General features: G+C 36.2%; 1 pseudogene; it reads left to right on the top strand.

Moving 5' to 3' along the window:
- The first annotated feature begins 3,761 nt into the window (after positions 1-3,761).
- LOC118581838 lies at positions 3,762-5,160 on the top strand (annotated as a pseudogene).
- The last annotated feature ends 844 nt before the right edge of the window (positions 5,161-6,004 follow it).

Here is a 6,004-nt window from a genome sequence, read left to right as displayed (position 1 = left end):
AAAAGGAAAAAAGAAAAGAACTAAGAACATGTGAACATTGCAGTCACAAGATGTAATAAACACAGAACAGGTATTTCCAATGCTGAGTGAAATGACTAGCATTACTATGTGCCCCTCCATATGCTAAGAACATTCAGGTGCATATCTATCTAACCTTCACTGTACTTGAATTTTTCTTTGGGTTGCCAGATCACAAAAATGACATGAAGAGTTATTAATTATGAAAAGTCAGCCTATAGCTCAGGTTTATTCCTAACTACCTCTTATAACTTAAAGTAGCCTATTTGTATCAATCTATGTTCTGTCAGGTGGTATTACCTCTCTTTTCTTGCACCTCCTGTTTCCCATACTTGTCTCCTGGTGTCTCCTGCACATCTTGATTCCTCTTACTCTTCCTTTCTCTCCTTGGAAATTCTGCCTAAACCTTCTGTATACCTATTGGTCATTTAATGTTTTTTTTTTATTACATAAATAACAGCAATACATCTTCACACAGTATACAAATATTGCCCAACACTCCACAACCCTATCAATCATGAAATACAGTTGATATTGAGTTTCAGCACAGGCAATGACTAGAAGCAAGATGAAAGCTGATCTCTATCTGCAGCATATTTATTTTTCTCAATGGTCCCTCTCTTGTTCATTGAATACTCCCATATATCCAAGACAATCATTCCTATTTATACCTGCCACCATCTTTAAGGAGAATCAGTTACCAACTTGCAACTTACTATAGACATAGTACGCCGGAGGACAGCAGTGAGAAATCTGACAGGCTCATCTCATATCCTAACGTAGAGACCATATATACACCCATCAAATAAGGTTCTTAGGGCAAGGTTGAAAAGGAGTGGCATTGAGTATTGGCAGATAAAATGACTTGAGATAATGATGTTCTAAGCCATTTAGTCAATGAGTTAAAAAAAAAGAGTATGCAGTTACATATAACATAAGAAAATTACTTTTTTACTCATTAATAAGTAATTAATAAAATATTTTAACTTGAACAAAGACAATTGTTTTAGTTTCCTTTTTCCTTTAATCTTTATACCATTTCTAGCACAAAATGAATTATTTGGAAAAAATATTTGAAAGAAATAGATTTAATGAATGGTCTGTGACACATATGTGGTGATATTTTATTTGTATTGAAATGTGATTTTATTTGTATATTAATAAAGTTGCCTTGGTGTCAGAGCAAGCCATAGCAGAAGCTGGGCAGTGGTGGTGCACGCCTTTAATCCCAGCATTCGGGAGGCAGAGGCAGGTGGATCTTTGTGAGTTCAAGGCCAGCCTGGTCTACCAAATGAGTTCCAGGAAAGGCGCAAAGCTACACAGAGAAACCTGTCTCAAAAAACTAAAAAAGAAAAAGAAAAAAAGAAAAAGAAAATATATTGAATGCGATAATCCATAGACAAAAAGACAAATGTCGTGTTTCCAAATTATCACCAAGTTGTGAAAGAAATTGATGAAGATAGCAAAATATGCAACATTACTTGGTTTCTCATCAGTTCAACAAATGACTGAATAGTATCCTCATGAAACTTTTTTTTTTTTTTTTTTTTTGCCAGCTGGACTCACAGTAGGTAGTATTTTTCTAATAGACAATCATTGTCATGGTAATTTCTCAGAGTGTGTTTTTGTGTTGAACTGGCATAATACTTTGCCCTAGTTTTTTTTTTGTTTTTTTTTTTTCACTTTCACCTTTTTGAAAGAGAAAAGGTGACTCCAATTTGGTTGGACAAAAAAGAAACAATTGAATTTGTGTTAAATAAGTGATCAGTTCTTTTACTTTAATCATAAAGTATCAGCTCAAATGGTACTGAATTTTCAAGCTCTTACGAAAAACTTTAGGTTTTTCTTTGAATTAAGCAGTAGAATTATGTATTCACTATCACAAATCCTTCAACTGAAAATATACATAAGGCAGAAAGGCACAGCACATGCACATGTAAAGAAAATGAGATTAATGACTTCCTAAAAAAGAAAGTTTTGCAGAATCTTTTAGCTGACTTGTCCTGTTTTGAGTTATCCTTGACTTGGAGGTAGAAAACAGGACCATGGTCAGAATTCTGTTCACCCAGACTGCCACCATACTTTCCTTCTCAGAGGTTCCTTTGGAAGTTTCACATCTTGATGAGTAATAGTGATGTTTATAGTATTGCCATAATCTCACTGTCATAAAGGTTGCAGTATTAATGAAAATTTGTTTTGCAGCTTCACAAAACTTAACAAATTCTTAGAAAGTAAAACATGCTTGCTGATTTGGCTCTTGATTTATGTCTTATTAAGAACGTCATTGTTTGTATTAATAACTTCAAGCTGCTAGATGTTCCTATCTGGAAAGAACAGCCTTCATACACTCCTAAGATCTGGCAGGTAGTCTTACTTTTTAAGTTGCTGTTCCTGGCTAGTTCAATTTTATACAAATATACTTGTTAAAGGAATTATTCCTAAATGCCCTCAGTGAGAGTAAACACACTATAGCTGTATTTTTATAGCATCCTTGTAGGGATGTGTGTACATTATTTTGAGTTTCCTTTTTGCTTATTTATTTTCCTCACAAGATTCTATCTTAGACACAAAAAGTATTCTCTTTTTATGATCTCTTTGGCTCAAGCATTATCAGGAAGGTCTCATACCCACAAGCTTGACTGAGTGAGTACAAGATAAATCATATTCTTATATTCCCTTATATGGGAGTAGATGATACAGAAAATGCTTCTAGCCACCAATATTTCTCCTATTATTTCCGGTAAAAAAAAGTTACTAGGGCTATTAAAGTAAGCTCAAACAATGAGACTTCCAACTTTAAAACTCCTACTTTGATTATTTGGTTCCCTCTTTAGGCACAAATGATCTGATGGAGAGAGTGTCAGTACAGTGTGATAGAACACTAATGCCTAGTGTGAGTCAGTGGGAACAGAGTAGGTCTCAGAGTCACCTAGAGCAAGGAGCCAGGGTTTCTTGGTGACTCAGTAGAATAGTCTAAAATTGATCAGTTTGGACAAATTTGAAAATCCTAAAAGTTCATTATATTACAACCTTGAACCATATGAATTATTGTTCTGGAAATTGGACCTGCAAAGTAAACATTACTTAATGTTAGATAAGGTAAAGAAGGTTTGGGGCTGTATGTCTCTCTGAATTTTTTTTCCTTGATGACATATCCATATACTATTTTTTTTTAATCCTTGATTTCTTTGTTGCTTTGGTAGCCTGTATATGAAGAGTTTGACGGATTGAATTAAATTAGATTTGATCTTCAACATGGGTATCTTTTTTATCAGTCTTTGACTTAGCTTTTGTTTTTGGAAGAGAAAGAGAGAGAGAGATGGAGGGAGGCAGAGACAAACAGACACATACACAACAGACACACACACTCTCTCTCTCACACACACATACAGAGAGATACAGAGACAGAGAGAGAGACAGAATGGCATATCACATGCATTTTTTGGAAGGAGAAATGGACCCAACTGATACTTGAACTTCACTCTCACCAAGCATCCATTTATCACACTGCACAAAAATTTCATGGCTTTTCTTCAGGTTCTCATTCACTCTTTCTTTTCAGCTATAAGGTCATGAACTATAAAGTTTACCTCTCAGCTGTCTAGTTACATGAGTTTCCTTCAAATACCTCTTTTTTTTCTTCTTCAAAACTGTTTGAAAACACTTCTCTGTTTCCTTAAAAAAATAAATTAGCTTAGTTCTTTCACTTAGGAAATAACTCAGTTGTCTTATGGCAGTTGAACATGCACTTTTCATCATCAAAATGGAAAAGTGGATATGCTGAGTTTCAGGTGATCCAAGCCAATGATAGAGACATGGCTCACTTCTCTCCCACAAAGTGTGGGAATCAGACTTTCTTGCATGAACAGAATAAATACAGTAAACACTGATAATTACATCATGTACTCACATTTCAGCATCATAGGAGTGGACAGGATTTGAAATGGGCAACTTAATTATTGTACAACCATCCACAAACTGTCTCATGGATGCTTGCTCCCTCCTGCTTCACAAATTATTTCCCATTTAAGACTTGCATATAAGCATTTTTAGGAGTACATTTTAAGAAACTCACTGGCAGGGGTGTAAAAATGGCTCCATAGTTAAGAGTGCATGCTTCTCTTCTAGATGACTGAAGTTTCAGTTCTCAGCACCCCTGATGGGGAGCTTTTAACCACCTGTAACTCATTTTCATGGGATATTCCACTTCCTTTCAGTCTCCAGGGATATCTCCATACAGACACATGTTAAAAAAATTAAAAAGACAAATTGGCAAGTGTCATTGAGTATATAGAGTAAGTGGTGATATTACTTTTTAATAGAATGATTGACAAAGAGCTGGATGGCTAAATGTATAAAAAATACCAGAGACAGACAGAGAGAGACAGACAGACAGTGACACAGAAAGAGAAACAGAGAAGCATTATAGTATAATGAGTACTTGAATTTTCTCAGATTAATCTGTTAATTGTATCATCATTCACTCAATGGTGTTGATTGTTAATGGTGTTAGATTTTCATCTCTATCTCTGTTAAAGTTCACATCCTACTTATCCAGGACAACAAAAGGCTTCCTTTCAGGATATTTACCACCTAGTCATTTACTACCTCTATCAGTTTGTGGCCCCATCTAAACTATAACCTCTATTGTACTATGTAAAGGAGAAAAGAAAAATCCTGTTTTTTTTTAAATTGTCTATAGCAAACTCCTTGACTGAGACTTATTACAAAAGGCATGTTAACAAAAGGGAGTTCCTTTCTCGGCCTGATGCCACAGAGCTCACATACATGAGGCCTGTTCCCAGCAGCCCACCTCTTATTTGCTTGTTGCCCTTGGGGGCAACTTCTCTCCTACTGCCAAAGACATAAAGAAGACACTAGACAGCATGGTCATGGAGGCGGACAATTACTGGCTCAACAAGGTCATCAGTGAACTGAGTGGAAAAAAACATTGAGGATGTCTTCGCCCAGGGTATTGGCAGACTTGCCAGTGGGCCTGCTGGTGGGCCTGTTGCTGTTTCTGCTGCCCTTGACTCTGCAGCTCCTGATGCTCACTCTGCCCCTTGCTGCAGCAGAGGAGAAGAAAGACAAGAGGAGTCCTAGGAGTGAAATGATGACATGGGACTTGGCTTGTTTGATTAAATTCTGGCTCCCCTTTTTATATGTTAAAAAAGGAAGCATTCAAGTTTAGTTTGCCTAATTTTCCCTGGTATGAGAGGCTTCAAAAAAAAAAAAAAAAAGACCTCAATAGGGATACTGTGTACTCATGTATATTTTGATAAAGTGTGGACAGTTGTGGAGATAATAGAAGTTTTAGGCTCTAAGGACAGGAAACTGAGGGGCATTTAGCAAGATATGGTCCTTTACTTTCCCTCTGCCTTCTTTTATTTTTTCCAGGTATAAGTGGGATAAGACCTTATTAATTCATAGAAAGAGCAGAGGTTTCTTCTCTTCTGAAAGTATGGAGGCAGAAGTTTAAAGACATGTGCATGCTTCTGTTGTGCGCTCAAATGTCAAGGTTCAATATTTACCTTGAATACCATAGTTTCCGTTATTATAACAATCACCAAATTACTGCTACTATGTCTCTCAAGAATTGCTATTGCTAAAACATAAGTAAAATAATATCATTTCCCATTACAAAACACTGCAATGACCTGTATTGCTTTTCAATTTACTCTGGAGCGTTAAGAATGTAATGGTTCAAAGCTACATGAATTAGCTTTGCAATCTTAGTGTCATTGATGCAGGTGTCTGAAATGAGTCTATTAGGGCTGGAATTAAAGTGTTATTTGAATTTCTTCTGGACACTCAATGAGACTATATTTCTTTTCTTGTCTTGTCTTGTCTTTTCTCTTCTTTTCTTTTCATTTTTGAACTGACTATGCAGACCAGGATTCCCTCAAACTCACAAGGATATGCCTACCTCTGCCCTGCCTCCCACAGTTCTGGAATTAAAGGTGTGTGCCACCGTTTTCAGTTAGTA

The sequence above is a fragment of the Onychomys torridus genome, chromosome 4 (genome assembly GCF_903995425.1).
Source record: "Onychomys torridus chromosome 4, mOncTor1.1, whole genome shotgun sequence".
NCBI classification, from domain to species: domain Eukaryota; kingdom Metazoa; phylum Chordata; class Mammalia; order Rodentia; family Cricetidae; genus Onychomys; species Onychomys torridus.
The sequence above is the reverse complement of the archived record's forward strand: the minus strand, read 5'-3'. Positions and strand labels throughout refer to the sequence as shown.